The sequence below is a fragment of the Pristis pectinata genome, chromosome 14, assembly GCF_009764475.1.
Source record: "Pristis pectinata isolate sPriPec2 chromosome 14, sPriPec2.1.pri, whole genome shotgun sequence".
Taxonomy (NCBI): Eukaryota; Metazoa; Chordata; class Chondrichthyes; order Rhinopristiformes; family Pristidae; genus Pristis; species Pristis pectinata.
The window spans coordinates 51,944,722-51,963,560 of NC_067418.1; the positions used below are offsets into that span (position 1 = coordinate 51,944,722).

At 45.6% G+C, this 18,839-nt stretch overlaps 1 non-coding gene across 1 annotated transcript; it reads left to right on the forward strand.

Annotated features, from left to right (window-relative positions):
* The first annotated feature begins 14,988 nt into the window (after window positions 1–14,988).
* trnal-cag (transfer RNA leucine (anticodon CAG)) lies at window positions 14,989–15,071 on the forward strand. Its single transcript has one exon. It is a non-coding gene; the product is annotated as a tRNA-Leu (tRNA).
* Window positions 15,072–18,839: the final 3,768 nt, after the last annotated feature.

An 18,839-nucleotide genomic window follows, 5' to 3' on the forward strand; every position in this document is an offset into this window, starting at 1 on the left:
TGTCAGGTCAAGGAGAGAATACACAGCAGCGCCCAATCAACAGTGTAAGTCAAGACGCCCCAAATTACACAAATGTGGAAGTAATATCTGAATGTAACGCTGAGCGAGAGCTGCCCTCGGACATTGAGGGGAGACTAAATCAGGCCCTGCCAGAAAATATTGAAGAGCATTAAACCCGTTTAAGCGGAGCCCAGCATTGGGTCAGATGTCCAAATGCAACATTCTGCAGCTGCACGTTTACATTCGTGTCACGTCTTCACTTCGCGCCGACCGGTGGACTGATTATCCTTTTATCTCAGACGACAAGAGTTCTGACAGGAAGAATAGTGGGAATGAGAAAATGCAGAAACCTGTTGCAGGATGACTGAAAAAGCAACTACGTGCAAATAGCTGGGAGAGTTTCCTCAAACAAAATGTGAACTTCGAAACGACAACAGTCCAATGGCTCAGAAGATGTTTCTGACCAACCTCACAATACAATGGATGGCGGAAAGAAGGACTGATATCCTCTTTTTAGGGAGGATGATAAGACTGAAGAAGAAAGGTGAGATTGAAATGTGGAAATCTAGGTTAGCCATGCAGCAGCAGCAATTGCTGACACGTTTCTCTGGCTCAACGGATAACGTGCTGAACTTCATTGCTGAACTTAAAAGAAATTCAAAGGTTGTGTGTTCGAGTCGCAGCAGAGCGGGTGTTTGACTGTTTCAGCGAATCAGTTTTGCTGTTAGCAGAACTCAAGCAGTGATAGGAAGTGACTGGTATGGGACATACGTCAGCTGCAGCGGGAGCTACCTCATGGTTTCGGGATATTAGCGTGTCCGGCGTTGTTGCATTCTGATGTTTGTATGAAGTTGTATTAAATTTGGTTCAAGAGGGTAATTACCTGGAGCAACTTCCGAACGTTTATTAAAACAGTCACGAGCAGTCGGATCCACGGATCAAATCTGCAGATACTGCTGACGAGGTGGTTGGATCAGAAGGCTGATGATTTAAGGTGCGAGATGTACGAAAAAAGTATGTTCGAATAGTGGTCAATGTTAAGTTATTACAGGGTAATGTCAAGGCAAATCCAGGAACGAACCGCGGTAAAAATGTTGTCTGCCTTAGCGCTTTGTCCTCAGCTTTCTGATTTTTCTGTCGCAGATTTGCTGACAACTCGCAGCTTGCCACAGTTTCAGGAGCATGATTTTCGTGCATTTCCGACACAGACGATCACCTAAAATTATCCCGCTTATCTGCTATACAAGGACTTCCAGTTATTACATGGCATTCACTTCCTGTTGACATTCGTGTTTGACAATGCGCACCCTCTGTTTGAAGAGTCAGTTTTTATACTTCTCCTTGTCCAGGAAGAATTGGGAATAGTATCAAACTGATAACCTGTCGGTGTTACGTCACCCTGGAACACCTCTCATGTAATGCCTTCTGAAAGTGTGTGTCTCTTTCCGTGTGTGTATGCATGTATGTATGTCTGTGTGTGTGTGTGTGTGTGTGTGTGTGTCTGTCTGTCTGTCTGTCTGTCTGTCTCTGTCATGACAGTAAGTCCATAAGTCCATTGATAAAAAACAGGATAGTGTAAAGGGAAAAATGGAAAATCCAGAGACACAAATTTGTTCTTAAACGTAGATGTCATGTCGGAGCATAAATGTCGGAGATACTGTCACTGATGGAACATGCAGCCTCTGACTTCCCCTAGTTAACACAACTTACACTCAGCCCACCCATTCCCCCATTACACTTGACAACCTGAAATTACCTATCAGGTTGACCGTACACTGCTTAATTCTGTGGCTGGCAGTTGCAGCTTTCAGATCCCACAGAAATATAGGTGTGCGGACACAGCCCACTATTCCATTCACAGAGACACATACACATTTCACCACCCCTTAGGTATTGGAGCCCTACAGAATCCCTACTTACCAATTAACTCCTGTGTTCTCTGTCATATCCATTAAGCGGGACAGATGCAGTTTCACAATTACAGCCACACAACCGAATCCCCTCACTTACAGGCGTTCTGTATATTATCCCCTGTGTCGGAGCGATCCCCGATAGAGTTAAACATGGATCGACGATTATCTACTCCTTCACACACTGCCGGTGAAGATGTGGAGCACGTAGCCCGCTGGTTACCACAATGTCTCGAGTATGTAATTACTGCAGTGCGTGGAAATAACCCCTCAAAATGAGGAACCGCGACTGTGGCCCGACAGAGGAAGGGAGAAAGGTAAACGACAACAAGAGGAAGTGCGCTCAATCACGCTGTTGTGTGTGCGTCTGTTGATGTCTATATGTGTGTGTGGAATGTACGTGTGTCTGGTTGTTTGTCTTCAGACATGTGTCTGCGTGTGCATGATAGCGTGTTTGTGGATGGTCGTGTGTTCGTATGAAAGCGAGTGTAGTTGTCTGCTGATGAGCGTGAACTCATACATCTATGTGACTGTGTCTGTGTGAGACGATGTCTTTCAGTGGTTGGCATTTGCAAATGAGTGTATATATGAACCTTTATGTGTGGGTATTATATTGTACATCCGTGGTATGACTTGCTTTGCAGCGTCTATTTCGCACGCACAAGTACGTCCAATTACAGTGCTTTGTGCAATCAGGCGCGGGGAAGTGTGTCAGCTTCTTCTCCTCTGGACTGGGTAAAAGGTCCATCCTGATCCCGCTGATTCTGGAAAGGATGGAATTTTCCGGATGTTGAGGTTTACCCCACATCACAAAGGCGTGTGTGTTGGTATTTTATGACCACTGTAGGTGATCCCAAGTGTGTGGATGAGCGGTAGAATCTTCGGGGAGATGGTGGGAATATGCAGAGAATAAAGAGAGTTTGGTTTGGATAGGTGTAAACAAGTGATAGCCGGGACACAGTCGAGGGTCTGGAGGACTGTTTTCGTGCTCTGTCTCCCTATGACTCCACAATTAAGCCCAGCAAAATCCACATCATGTCGTCTCAGATTTGGACAGTTCAGAAACGCGGTGTCTGGTCCAAATATTCCAACAGTCCGTGTCATTATCCTGTCCTGGCTGGTCCATGTCTTGCCCATGGTAACTGAAGAAGGACCAGTGAGTTATTCTAACACCCAGTGCTCTGCTGGGTCCCGTTTCTCAACGGAAGTGGGCTGAGATTTGATTCCGGTCCCATATTGAGGACACTGTATTCCTGCTGCCTGACTAACGCGCTGCACCCGGCAATGAAAGTTACTGCAATGATTGCAGATTCACATCGCGTCACTTTTCCCCCTGGGATCAGTGTGTCTGAGGAACAGACGCAAGGGTGAGGAGCATGACCGGTAGAATCAATGGGACTCAGGGGACTGGAAAGAGGACCCGGTGACAATGATTTATGGCAGTGGCGAATTACCCATTCAGAGAGGTGGAGACATTGTGGGACGAAGGACATGTTTCTGTGCAGTACCGTTCTCTGTCTGTTTTATGCATCGACCCAGTTTGAAAAGGTAATTCCACAAATCACATGACTGGAAACATTGTAAAGATGTTTGGTCCCCAAATCTATGAATCCCTGAATTGCTTAAAACCAAAAATGGAATCATGTTGACAGTGTGTGTGTGTGTGTGTGTGTGTGTGTGTGTGTGTGTGTGTGTGTGTGTGTGTGTGTGTGTGTGTGTGTGTGTGTGTGTGTGTGTGTGTTTGTGTGATTGTGTTGTGCTTCTTCTGGAGACGGTGTATAGGATGTTCTGTCGAATGCCTCCCAGAATGCAGCAATTCGTTATAAAGAGAGATTAGATCCTCTGGATTTGTTTTTCCTGGAGCGGAATAGGCCGAGGGGTGACCTGCTGGGCTTCCCAAAATTACAGGAAGGCGCTGATAGTAAGAGTCCTTTTCTTTTGTACTCAGGTCTCCGAAAAGGATAGGATAATTAATTAGGATGCTTTAATGGATCTGCCTGGTATATCTTTGCACCAAAGGCTGCTTGTCATCTGTAAGGTGCTGTCTCAGGATACGATAGAGGCAGACAACTTCCAGAAGAAGGCGAAGGAGCAAATACAGATTATTGTACCAGAATAATTCGGCGGAATGCTCTGCATGTTACGGGCGGGGGTCAGGGGCGAAGTGTCTGTTGCTATGCTGCAGAACGTGGTGGTTGTCTGACCCCATGAGACTGGGTGTGCGTCTGGTTACGGGTCACACTGTGGTTGGACATTTTAAAAGAGAATAATCAAGGCCCCAGTCAGGAACTCATTGCACTGGTCACACCCGGAGTAATAGAAGGACGGACAGGGATTTCAGCAGCAGATGAGCAGTGGACAGGCCGAATGAAGTCACGTTTTTTTGTCAGCTGTCTCAAATAATCTCACTGAATGTGGTTCCGGGTGACATAAAGACGCACTGATTTGTCCCGTCCCAGAATATCCTGACACTGTTGGTCTGCTAAGATTAAAATCGGTTGCATTCAGTTATCTATCCATGCATTCGTGTTCTCTTAGAACTCTAAGCGAGAACTAAACAATTGTGTTTGGAATTTATTTATCGACCTGAATATTAAGAACGGGTCAGAAGTACCAGAGGTCCCCATGCATTTGAGGGTGTCGGTTAGAGCAGGTGTCCTGACACATTGGGAACTGACAGCAGAGCACATCCATGTACTATTTGTGCAGATGGAGTCACAGTTTGCGACATATCTGTGGCGTCAGTACAAAGTGAGATTTCTTCTGTTTTATCTTTGTTGGCTTTTGTTGTAGGGCGCAATGCAGGACAAGGAGTCGATGTTGTATCCGTCCCCTTGAACTCAAAAGTGCATGGATGTAACTTAAAGTTTAGTTCCACCGTGTGCCTACCTGTGAGGGCCTGAAGGAACATCACATAATTACTCCCGCAAAGACTTTCTTCGTACCTTGTTTTCAAGTGTTGAAACCAAGACGGTGATAGCAATTTTCTCGGTGGCTGACAAGAGCTGCAAATGTTTGATACTGAAATGAGGCGGCTTTATTCTGCAGGCATAACGATGGGGGAATTTGATGGGGCAGTATAAAGAATACTTCTGCTATTATCTCTTTCTCTCCGGGGTAAGAGGTGAAGAGAGAGAGTGAGAGAGAGGAGAATGAAGGGCAGAGATAGACAGAGTGTGAAAGAGGGAGGGAAAGAGACAGGCGGGCGGGCAGACAGACAGAAGCAGAGAGACAGAGACAGAGACAAGGACAGTCTGAGAGTGTTCTGAGTTATTTTGATGACATGCAGGGACTATATATCTACCTATTGACAGAAGCAAGGACAGAGTTTCATGGAGCCAAGACAAAGATCCTTATGTCCTCTTTCGCCAAGGGCGAGGTCTCACGCAACTGGAGAATAGTGAATGTTGTAACTTTGTTAAATAAACGCAACAGGAATAATTCAGGAATTCCAATGAACCTGACATCAGTGATTGGGAAATACTTGGAGAATTTTCTTTGACCGGATTTACTCGCATTTTGAAAAACGTAGACTTATTTAGGACAGTCAGCACGACTGCCTGCGGGAGTGCTCGTGTTCACATAGTTGACTTTGGTTTTGAGAAAGTGACGAAGATAATTGATGGAGCCAGGCCAGTGGATATTGCACACATGAAATTTAGTAAAGCATTTGACAAGGTCCCTCATAGTATGCCTGTCCAAAAATTCGTCAAATATTATCCATGGTAAGTTAAGTTAGATATCAAGTTCACATGGTCAGAAATGATAGGGGCTTGCCATAGAGAAGTGTTTTCTTCATGGGAGTCTTCGACCAGTTGTGTTCCCTGATTATCCGTGCTGGGAGTTGCCTTATGATTCGAATAAAAATGTAGATGGTCTGATCTGTTTTAGACACAAAAAAATAATCGAATTGTGGATAGTGAGGATGATTATCAAATAATACAGCAAGAAACTGATGAGTTGAAAATTTGGTTTAATCAAGTGTGAGATTGTGCGTTTTGAAAGATCAAACGCAAGGAGAAACTATACAGTGAACGCGGGATCCTTCGGAGAACAGATGTAAGAAGGGATCTTGTGGTACGTGTCCATAACTCAACTACAGTGGCATCACAAGTGGGCAGGACGATAAAGATGGTGAACAGCGTGCTTGCACTGTTCTGTCGCATTAATTACAAAGGTGGAAAAGTGATTTTGCAGCTCAATAGGGCGTTGGAGAATTGCAGGGGGTGCAGACGAGGTTCACCGGAATGTTTCCTGATAGGACTACAATCGCATTCTGGATGGTTGCAGAAACATGAATGTTTTTTCCTTCTCCCTGGATAACACGCGACCTGAAAGAAGTATAGAAAATTAATGGCCGCATGGACAAGAGAGGGAAACAGCGTGTTACAGAACATGGAACATTCGGAGGAAATCCAGGAAAGGGTTTTCTGTCCAGGACGCCTCTGTTGGGCATGGTACCAATTTAAACTGCACACCTGCCTGCACATGGTCTGTGTATCCCCATTCACTGCCTGTTCATGCTTCCAGCTAAATGCTTCTCAAACGTTTCTGAAGTATCTGCTTCTGCTACTTCACCTCGCAGCGTGTTCCACGCACCGACCACGGTCCGTGTAAAAAACCTTGCCACGTACATATCCTTTACACTTCCCCGTATCACTTTAAACTTATGATCTCAAATATATGACATCTCCACCCTCTGAAAAAGATTATGACAATCTACCCTGTCTATAACTAGTGGCACTAACGGTAGCTTTGGCTCATTTTGTTCTATCCTGGCTGAGATCATCGGGGGGCGGCTCCCTGTCGTCATCATAAACGTATCTGGCCTCTTTATCTTCTGAGTCTCCTCCATCACCACCTTTCTCTCGTGATTTTGACCCAGAAGCCCACAGTTCTTCTCTGAGCAGCGCATATATCATACCGCTTTTCTGTCTGCTTTCGACACTTTATGTGATCTCCAGTGATACTTTCCTTTGCAAGTACTGATTTATGTATCACATTCATAGGTGGTTTCGTCATTTTTAAGTCACAAACTTAACCAGCCAGCCCCCAGTTCTCTCTGTACTTCGCCAATCTCTCTGGCTCAAGTCTCCCGCCGACTCATGGGAGAGGGTGCACAAGAGGTTCATCAGGATGCTGCCTGGATAAAAGAGATACAACAAAATGGGCCAATGCTACCGTCAGTGCCACTGACCGTAGCATCGGCTCCTAGTTACGATCAGAGAGTCAGGAGGAGAGTCAGGGAATCAAATCCAGAATATAACATACATAACTCCCTGCTGGTTTTAGCAACTGAGAAATATTGATGATATTAGGAAATGTATGCTTGGGATGATCAGAGGGATTTGTTCCAGTCAGCTAATCACAAGACAGAAATACGCAGCCGAGATGAAGCCAAGAAAAGAAAACTGATTATAATGTGCCTGCATCCGAACATATTCTCGGCTTTGCCAGAAGTACAGCGAGATGGTGGGCAAGCAAATTACGAGTTAAACAATGCGATAACCACTCTTAAGAGCATAAACAGAGTGTACCCGTAGATACGTGCAATATGTTTTTCAGTGGAAAGGCGAACAGCCCATTGCATTTGCGTTCTGCCAACTGATGTAACCTCCCATCAGATGAACTTTGCTCTCTGTGTTCACCTTCTGAGGACCCCTCGTGATCTTACATGCTTCATTGAAGCCACCTCTGTTTTCTCAACTGCAGTAGAGACCCGGCCGTCTGGACAACCTTTCGGCATAAAGTTCCATCTCATTCCCGTTATCGGTCTGGTCGCATCCACTTAATTACATCCAACTCATGCAGCTCCGAAAATAAATAAGGAGAACGTCATTGAACACGACGCTGATGATGTGGTGCCAGCTTCGCTCCCTGCACTTGATATATCTTCTCCGTACATTTGAAATCAACCCGTGCTGTTACGGATTAGGTTACTCTTGGTGAATGTCCCTTTAAGACATCGCACAGCTCTGTGTGTGTGTGTGTGTGTGTGTGTGTGTGTGTGTGTGTGTGTGTGTGTGTGTGTGTGTGTGTGTGTGTGTGTGTGTGTGTGTGTGTGTGTGTGTGTGTGTGTGTGTGGTGATTCCGACAACAACAAGTGATATGGACGTGACGATGTTTTTAGGTCGGTCAGTCAGCAGAGAAGAAAGAGAGGGAGAGATGGAGTGAGACACCATGCCTGCTGGTCTCTGTGTCGATGGATGAAAAACAGTAACTGTGTCTGTCACAACAATCCACTTATGGATGTTTGGAATAATCCAGTGGAGTCCACTTTTTCGTCAACCTGGTAGAAGGAAACAGGTCTTCGTGTGGACTACCTTGTCTCGAATGCTTTTCGGGATGGCAGATACTTCGGAACAAAGGAATGGAGATCATCAGTGATTGAGGTGTCGTATGGGTTCCATCGTGGAACATTTGGATTTCGTAATTACTCGCGATATTGTATCTACATTTTCTCTTCAGTCACCGGTGGTTTTGCATGAACCTTTGCTAACTTTTCACGTTATGGCTTGCTGAACTGAACGGAACTGAACTTTGAGAACTACTCATGGATTTGGAGTTTGGGAATTTGCCACACACACACTTCGAGTTTAGTTTTTGGGGTTAATGCTTCAGATCTAATATTTTTTCTTCCTCTGACATTCTAACATTTTTACCCTTATTTTCTTATTGTCATAAGTAGATATTAATAAAATAGTTTCCAACACTCGACATGACTCGCTGTGTCTTTTGTTGCTGGTACATGACAGTGCAACAAAAAACAATAACGGTACATCGTTTTACCAGAAATTTGTGAAACTGTATCATTGTTTTTTTTTCTTGGTCAATGACACAGAAAGATTCCAGTTTCCCTCAGCATTCCCGGGAATTTGCTATTGTCCTAATGTAAAATATAGCGGTTTGTAAATTTAGTTTCCATACCCACCAGACAGCAAAACATTTTCTGATATGATACTTTGAACATTGACGTTGTCGTTGTTCCTATGTGTTACATGCTTATCCCGTCCGCATCCATTGCAGATTTCTCTGAAATGACGGTGGGAGATCAGGTTCGGTCCTGGATATTCAATCAGTGGACATTTGGTAGCGAACACTCTGAACTCTGAAAGAGTGACTGAACGCTCTAAATTTAAACAGAGGGTCAATCATACGTCCGGTCTTCAGAATAGATGGATCACGTTCTTTTATTTTTCAACAGGTACGAGACAATGTTCTAAAATCCTCTCAGCTGATGCCGATGATCAGCGATGGTTAAAGTAAAAGTCCAATGCAAAATATAACTCACTGTGAACAAAAAGTGGATTGCAACTGTAAATATGCAGGCAGATGAGTTAAAGGAAGGGTTACATGGTCAGCAAATATAATCTCCCACTGCACAGGCAGTCAGAAGACGTTTCGTTCAACTATGAATTTCGGCATGACGTTCACTCTCTGTTTGAGGAAACTCTCCCAGGAATTTGCACGTAGTTGCTTTTTCAGTTATCCAGTAAGGGGTTTCTGCATTTCATCCTTGCCCTGATGCTGAAATCCGTGTATTTCCCCTTAAATCCAATCCGTCAGTTTATCTTGGGGACCTCCAGTCGGGAGAAGTCAGCGGCGGAAAGGATAAGCAGTTTCACGTTGCTGGGGTCAACTTCTCAGAGGATCTATCTTGGGCCGAAAGCCTGGATGCAATCATGAAGAAGGCACGCCAACGAATCTACTTTATTCGGAGTCACCACAGACTCTTGCAAATTTCTGCAGATATACAGTGGAGAACATTCTGACTGGCTGCATCATCGCCTGGTACTGAGGCTTCAATGCGCAAGACATAAAGAGGTTAAAGAGAGTTTTGTACTCAGCCATATCCATCAAGGGCCAACCCTCCCCGCCATAGAGGACTTCTTCCAAAGGCGGTGCCTCAGGGAGGCATTCATAACCCTCGCCACCCGGGACATGCCCTTCTCTCGTTACTGCCATCGTGGAAGATGTCCAAGAGCCTGTAGCCCCACACTCAATATTTCAGAGACAGCTTATTGCCCTCTGTCATCAGATTTCTGAAGGTCCCATGAAGACAACGTCTTCATTCTTCTTTTGCACGATTCCTTCGTTTTGCAACTTACATTAATTGTATATGGTTATGTCTTGCACTGTACTGCTGTCACAAGACAGCAAATTTCACGACATATGACAGTGATATTAAACCTGATTCTGATGCTGATTCGGCATCTGAGAAACTCGAAATAAGAAGACCAACGCTAAAACCGATGCTGCTGATGTGGTAAGAGCGTCGTTCTGTATAATTGAAAAATAATCTCCTTACATTTGAAGTTAAACTACGCGACAATAAACAACTGGTTCTTTCTTTCATTCCCATGTCGGATGGACAACACCACATCTTCCGATATGATGTTTCGAACATGGACATTGCAGTTGTTCCAGTTTGTTCATTCCCTTACTCCTTCCGCGTTCATTTCACAGTTCTCTGAAATGACGGTGCGAGATCAGGCTCGGCACTGGATATTCAATTCGTGGACATTTGGTAGCGAACAATCGGAAATTCAACACGAGTGACATAACGCTGTAAAAACAAAACGGAGCGTGAGGCAGGAGCTCCGCCTTCAGAATAAAGGCTTCATAGTCGTTTGTTGTTTGTGAGGTACGAAGCCATTTTCTGAACCTAATTTCAGTTAATGGCGAGGTTAATCGATGGTTAAAGTAAAAGTCCCGTTCAGGTAGAACTCGATGAGAACAAAAAAGTGGATTGTGACTGATAAACTGCAGGCTGATGACTCAAAGGAAGGTTCATATGGTCAGAAAGCTTCCACTAAGTAGGCAGTCAGGAGGCGGTTCATTCAACGGTGAATTTCGGCACAAAGTTCACACTCTCTTTAAGGAATCTTTCCCAGGTATTTGCACGTAGTTGCTTTTTCTTTTATCCCGTAAGGTTATTCTGCATTTCCTCATTCCTGCCCTGCTTCCTGTCAGAACCCTTGTCTCTCTGAGAAAGAAGGACAATCAGTCCAACGGTCGGTGGGAAGTCAACACGTGACACGGTTGTAAACTTCCAGCTGCAGGATGTTGGATTCAGTGACCTAACCGATTCCCGGGCTCCCCTCAAACGAGTTTAATAGTCTTTAACATTCCTTGGAAGGGCCTGATTTAATCTTGCCTCCAGGCCCGAGGGCAGCTCTCGCTCAAGGTTACATTCAAATATTCCTTCCTTCCACATCCGGATAATTTTGGGCGTATGGACTTGCATTTTTGATTGGCCGCTGCTGCATTTTCTCTCCCTGACCCGGGACTGATATACAGCTTTGATGAAAGGTGGTCGATCCGATTTCCTTCAGGGAATATCCCGTAGTGATAGTGTTAATCCATCTTCTGCAGGAGAACCAATCAGACGACTTAAGTTGGATTTTACTTTTTGATGATATCTACTTCTTGACACTGAACTCTTCCCTTCCATTGAATCACAGAATGGCTGCAGCTGGGATCGATGCTGGTTTTCCCGTGTTGTCCGGACCATTCACGTGTAAAACGAGTACGGGCGGTCCCACTCCACCAACATCTCCCCACTGCGCTGCAGATGCTTTGCTGCCAGATTCTTTTCCTGCTCCGCTTTCAGCGCTAAAGGTGACTCTGTCACCACTGCTCGCACAGGCCGTGTGCCTCAGTCCTAAACACGATGATAGGAAAAAAATCCTCTGTCACTATTTTAACGCTCTCGGCCAGGAGGTTCTTGCTCCAGTAATTGCTGCTCCTTTAATCTTGTCCTCAAACGCTTGCCAAACAAACGTGCATCTTCTTCCTGCCTGGAGGTAAAATTTGCGCTCCGAACATTTCATCAGAAACGGCTTCTTTCGCATCCTCCTTCCCTGCTGCTGAAATCAACAGGTCTACCCAGTGGAGCTGTAGTGGCGCAATCGGTTAGCGCGCCGTACTTATATGACAGTACGCGGTGGAGAAATGCCTAGGATGTGAGTTCGAGCCTCACCTAGAGAACTTGTGGTTTTGGTGGTTGTTTCAGATGTGCCTGAGAGACTCTCAAACTCACTATTAAACTGCGATGATGTGCTTCATGTTGTCCTTGTAAGACATCCGGTTGATTGCTTGTATTCAACTGAGAAACGCTGTACCGCTCCACTGTTGTTGGTCCGAACAAGAGACCCTGAATGCACAAGCGCAGCTGAAGAGACTAATTCTAGTTCACGAATAAGACCTATTTACGACAAATCATCACCAAAGTCTGGCCGAAGGCACGGAACATAATGAGATCATCTCAAACCTCTCGAGTTCCAGAAGGTGTAGACACAGTCCATTTAATCTCTGGTCATTCGAACATCTCTCTGTTTCGGGAATAATTTTCATAAACCGAGTTAGTATTGGTATTGGTTTATTCTTGTTACTTGTACCGAGGGACAGTGAAAAACTTGTTTACAGTGCAGTCTGTTGTATTTCATCACTCCACCTGTGTGTGTGCCTGTGTGTGTGCGTGCGTGCGTGTGTGTGTGCGTGCGTGCGTGTGTGTGTGTGTGAGTGTCTGCGTGTGTGTGCGTGTGCAAACCACGCGTCGCAAGATTTGATCAGTTTCATTTGCGAATAGAGTCGTTTGTTCGTCCTCTAAAATAATTAAATATTCAATGATATCCGGAAACTCAGAGGGTGGTGCGAGTGTGGAACGAGCACCCAACGGAAATGCTAGATGTGGGTTCAGTTGTTACATTTAGGAGCAGATTTGATGGGGACATGGATGGGAGAGGGTTGTATGGATATGGTGCAAGTGCAGGTAGATAGGACAAGGCAGAAGTACAGGTCGGCATGGATGAAATGGACCCTTTTCTGTTCTGTGATGCTCCGTGACTTTATGGTGACTCTATAGTCCAAAGTCCAGCAGAAATAAACCGCATTCAAATTGTTGTTTCCCCTCTGTTTGAGAAGCGAGAGACGGATATGTGCAGATCCTTAATAACGTTACAATTTACATTTCTCAATGTTCTTGGGATTTGTAACAAAGTTGAATAATAATACTTATTCTGCTACAAATTTTGATCCTTTGTTACTTCTCTTATTTCTGCAAGAAAAGATTCCTGATGCGTGACTGTTCTTGCTGCTGCTCAGCTTTAAATATTCTTCCTCCTTCTGTTCACTCGTTCCTTCCTCAGCTCCGTCCTGTGCGACACAGCGCTGTTGACGGTAATGAGACGAACCGTGTGGTGCTGCAGATGACCCACGGAGAAGGGAACGCTGTGTTTGCCTCAAGTAGTCCGCCCCAGTCACAATTAATTTCGACCGTGAAACAGCTCACTCCATACATTACACTGAACCAGCTTGACCGTATTGTATCTGTCAGCAGGAAGGGGCGGGGCAGCGAAAGTGAACTTCCGAATATCTCAAGCGGGAAAAAAGGCTGTTCAATGTGTAAGTACTTTCAGGTCCATCGCGGAAACGTTCCACATTTGAAAACTCTTGACAGAGGTTAATTCTCTGTGCTTGAGAAATGGCTTCCTCATTCTCACTCTGTGGCACGACATCGACCTCAACAGGTTTCTCAGCTTTCTCTTGGCGTTTTTAACGAGGTGGAACCGTGTGGCCTAATGGATAAGGCGTCTGATTTCGGTGTTTGGTGCGATGTTATCAGGAGATTGCAGGTTCGAGTTCTGTCACGGTCGTTTCACCAATACTGGTTTTGCTCCTGTTCTGTCGCTCACTCCCTCCACCATAGACATATCAAATGGTTCGAACACATGCGTTTTCAGCGTTTCGGCTTCGAGCAGTGTCCCGCGCCGGTTTTCTCTTGGTCACTCCGCCCTCTGGGCAACAAAACGAAATGTCGACTTTTCGTTTCACCTAACGTTTTATCTCATGTGTCTTGTCTGTGATGCATTTCTGCAAGCGGTCTCTTAAACATCGGGGTGGAGTTCCTCAAACTGTCGAGAGCAGCGGCTGCTGGGAAGGCGGAGTGTGCTGCACATTCTACAGGTCAGATCGCAGCGGAGGAGACACCACAGTGAACCTGCCTAACAATCGTGGTAGTATCTTAAAGACACGTTTTCCTTCCTGCAGAAACGCACGCTGGGGCGTGGCCTGATCGACACGTTCGGTGGCGCCAGGTGCCGTTGCTCCAACTCCGGAAGCTTGGATACATTTGAAGAGAGGATGACAGACGGCGACGGACGGATGGAGATGGAGACGGCGGGGTTCAGTCAGAGGTGTGAGAGCAGAGCGTTGGTGAACTCTTGGTTGCCGAGTCCCCCTATGAACCTGTGATCATGAAAAAAGCTCGTGCCTCCAAAACACAGACCAGGCTGCAAATGAAGACATTGCTATCTACGATTCCAGCCTCGGAATCATGAATATTCCGGACGGTGCAACTTCGCCCCGTCCGCCGTTACAGTCAAGATATCCCAGTAACCAGCCATTTTAATTCCACTTCCCATTCCCTCACTGACATGTCTGTATGTGGCCTCCTCTTCTGCCAAGTTGAGGCGAGATGCAGATCAGAGGAACAACACCTCATAGACCGTCTCGTTGTCTCCAACATGTCGGCGTCAACATCGAGTTATCTGCCCTCCGGTAACCACTCCCCTCTGCCCACCCCTTTATTGTGCCTGATCCTGCTGGCCTCGTTACCCTTTCTCTTTCCACTCCAGCGCCCTCACAACCTGTCTAGCAGCCATAACATCTTCCCTCTGTTTCCCCACTTCCTTCCTTTTATTCCATGGTCCACTGTGCTCTCCCAACATATTCCATCTTTGTCAATCATTTGCCTCTTCCGGATCTCACATCCGAGCTTCTCACGTCATTTGACGCTCCCCTAGCCCGGCTATCTACCATGCCCCTCTCACCTGGATCCACCAGTCACCCGCCAGCTCGTGCTCCTCTCCGTCCCCAACCGTTTAATTCGTTTTATGTTCTATTTTTTCCAGTTCTGATGAAGGGTTTCAGCATGAAACGTCGACCGTTTATTTGGCTCCATAGTGCGGCCTGACTGCAGAGTTCCTCCAGAATGTTTTTGTGTGATCCTCATGAATGCACTTTAATATTTTCATTGGCAGAAATAATGAAATTAAACACGTAGTTACCGATAGTCGTCAGGATGGCCGAGCGGTATAAGGCTCTGCGTTCAGATCGCAGTCTCCACTGGAGGCGTGGGTTCGAGTCCCACTCCTAACAGTAAACGATTTTGAATCATGATTCTCTCCCATTTTGTTTCCTTATTTCGTCCATTTACCGCATGTTTTGCCTCGTTCCATCCTCGCTTCTGACATTGAAACTATACTTCCCTTCCTCAGATCGCGTGTCTCCATATTCTATTTTATCTGGCTTATCGACCTTCGCGATCTTCACCTGGTCCCACTCTGTCAGTAAGATCATTGGTAATCCTTTCCTCACTCTCCCGTCTCACCTCCATATCCGTTGTTTCATAAATGTACAGCAGTCCTCTGATGTCAACGTTGAATGCAGTCATGACCCAGAGGGGAGAATGGTGGATTAGACATTTGGGGAATGAGAATGCTTGTGTGATATGTGAGGTGCAGAGAGACGGAAAACCAGATGAATACAGACAGTGCAGGAGTGGAAGAGTTCGCCGGTGGCGTGACGGAAGACTTGCAGCTTCTGCGAAAGAACGATGGAGGTAACTGAGCGGAATGTGAGGCGGAGTTGAGCCAGTCGATTCAGCGGGAGCCATCTTCTTTAGTGGCGGGATTATATCCGGTGTTGGGGTCAGTGGAAATAGTCCGACGTATTAAATCATTTTTTGCTGCAGAAAACCCATTTTTCCCCAGCTATTTCAGCCGTAGGTGACAGACAAACATGGGAATGTGGCATTGTGTGTTGTGCATTGGGCTTCTCGGATTTGCTGCTGCGATGGACAGCGTTTCTGTAGTGTCGTGATTATCACATTTGCCCAACACGCGAAAGGCCCCTGGTTCGAAACTAGGTAGAAACATTGTGGTCTTCGTTTTTCTGGTAATTAAGTGACGTAAACCGGACAAATCCAGACCCTCATTGAATTAAACACAGCTGTTGCTCTTTCCACAACTCAATGACCTCACCAAGTATACAGCACGGAAATAGACCATTCAGACCAACTCATCCATGTGTACTAAGGTGCCGAAGCAAGTCCAGTTACACTGTGTTTGGGCCATATACATCGAAACTTCCCTTACCATGCACTTCACCCGATGACGCATTGCGCAACCCGTTTCTGAAACGAAATATGGCCAATCCCATTCTCCCTTGCAACAGTGTCGACTTTCCAAATTCATAACACTGCTTTCATTTTACATAGGTCAAACTCGTCTCTTTCTGACCGCCATTTCACTGCAGGCATCCTCGAGCCTTGCCTCATCCGACAATAACCTGACCTGGGAATAGTCGTTGTGTTTGTTCTGCAGACAATGCGAAGTGTGGCCTGATGCAATTCAGCACAATGCATAAAGGGAGATAATATACAGTGCATGGCCCAGTTCATAGACTGGAGGTCTCCTGGTATTCAACATTCAGCTTCCAACCTGAGAAACGATTCTCACCTGGATAGAAGGCTTCGTTCGCCTGGAAAAAGAAGGTTGAAGCTGACTCTGACAGAAACTTAGCAAAGGAAGATATGCCGGAAGCAGCGGCAGTTTGTCTGAGGAAGGTTGGGAAACTTCATTAAACCTCATGAGAACGGACATACCAAGATGTAATACATGAATCGCAAAGCACAAACGCACAAATGAGAATAGTTTAAACTATGACTGACATGAGAAGTTATATATTATATTATATCAATTGAAATGTTCAAAACGTTGCGGGAAAAGATCAATATGCCTTGGTATTGGGAACGATTTGGAGCTCTGCTAAAGGTGACCAAGATACGTGCATTGCAAATAGAATATAGAACGTGAAAGTTAACGTCTGGAACATGGCAGTAGATTGTAAGAGTTGTAAATAATGCACGATGTTTCAGGGACAGACGAAGTGACCGAGATGTTAAGGCGATGGACTGCTAATCATTGTGCTTTCCACGCGTGGGTTGGAATCCCATCGTCTTCGTCAGCTGTTGCTTTGGATATTGAGCTCACAACGCGTTCATTTGAATACTTCCGAGACCACAGTTTTTTCCCCGAAACGCAAGATGTTGCGGTTTATGATTCGTGAAAAGGAATGTTCACAACGAGAATTTTTCACGAAGTTTGGTGGAATGAGAATAGAAGGAAAGTCGAGATAAGATGGGATGACGACTGGATTTCCCCTTCCTCCCTTTCTTCCCCTCTATGTTCGCGGATGTGAACACCGAATGAATGTCGACTGGGGCAACTGCTGAAGTATAGATATTGTGAATTAGGTGCAATTGAAAGCTTCCTGAAGATCGGACGTGAGGAATAATTGAGCAGAGAGCGGAGCAGATCAATGTGCGAGGCCGCCGACTTGCAACCCAAGGCAGATCGATCTGATAATGTCCATATCATGAAATGCAGGCGACAGCGAAAGAGCTGGTCAGTATACGGACCGAAGAACACCGATCAGCAAACGTTGCCGGACAGTTTCGAAACTAACATGGGAAAGGCTGTCTGAAGGGATGTTCCGCACAATTTCATGACAGCTGTGATGGAGACAGATTAAACTGCTGATTCTCTCGCATTTTGTTCCCAGATGGAAGCATTCAGTTTCGTCTTCCTTTTAGTCTGTCAGTTTAATGATTGTTTCTCGATGACAACAAAATGGATTGAACAAATTAAATATCGCTGTGAATATCAACAGCAGAATGTTCCCAAAGTGAATAGCATTTAGATCTGTACAGCAGTGTATCATCCCGACCCAGGAGCTCAAGTAGGATGCCGAAAGTTCTGCCTCTGTTACAGGTCTCTTGCTGTTCGTTCGGACTCCCGTTGTTGACAGAATTGGGACTGAATGTTCATCCAGTGGGGTGAGTGCAAGTCGCTGTAGCCACTTTATCGAGCGTTTACCAGATTAATTTACGAAATGCTTTATGTTATATGTAGACGCACGAGACTTTGCTTCATTGTCTTAATCTCAGTCAACGCACAAAACGCTGTCGGAACTCAAGGGGTCAGGCAGCATCTGTGGCGAGAAATGTGAGTAGCAGAACACAAAACGCTGGACGAAGTGTTCCCTCCATAGAGGCCACCTGACCTGCTGCGTTCATCCAACCTTTCATGTGCTGCTCTGCCAGAATCCAGCATCTGCATTGTCTTGTATCTGCATTGTAATCTCATTACCAGCTCTCAACATGTAGCCCTGTGGGCGGAATCTCTCTGCACAGTTTCAACGAGGAGCTACTGCTGTACTACGAGTGAACCTTCATGGTGTGGATCCTGTATCCCACAGATCTCTGAATGAAAAGGTGGGGCAGACAATTCCAGAGTTTCACTGTTCTCATTTACTGTAATTTTCAAACGATAGTTCAGGTCCTGTGAAAATGTAACTGCAGACAATTAAAGACAATAATTCTTACTGATCGGCACACTGTTCGAACTTCCGTATGTGGCATTTGTCAATTCAACTCGCCTCCACAATGGAGTCAAGGAAAGATGAAGGTAAACTACTTATCCTCGGTTGCTGTTAGCTAATGAGAGGAACAATAACAGGTTAATTATGGAGTGTCGAAAGCATCCCACCTCATGCAATGTGTCCTTAATCATCATGTCGGGAACCTGGACCCTGAGTACGTTATCGTCATAACACTGGTGACGTGAATGAGGGAAACCGTGTGGTGCCTCAGATGACCCACAGAGAAGGGAACGTCATGTCTGCCTCAGGTAGTCTGCTTCATTCACAATTGGTTGCGACACTGAAACAGCTCGCCCCACACACCGCACCGAGCCGGCGTGTAACCTTCGTATCCGTCAGCGGAAAGGGGTGAAAGGTGGAAAGTGAACTTCAAAAATTTCGAGCGGAAATGAAAACGCCACCTCTTCTACGAGTTCTCTCAGT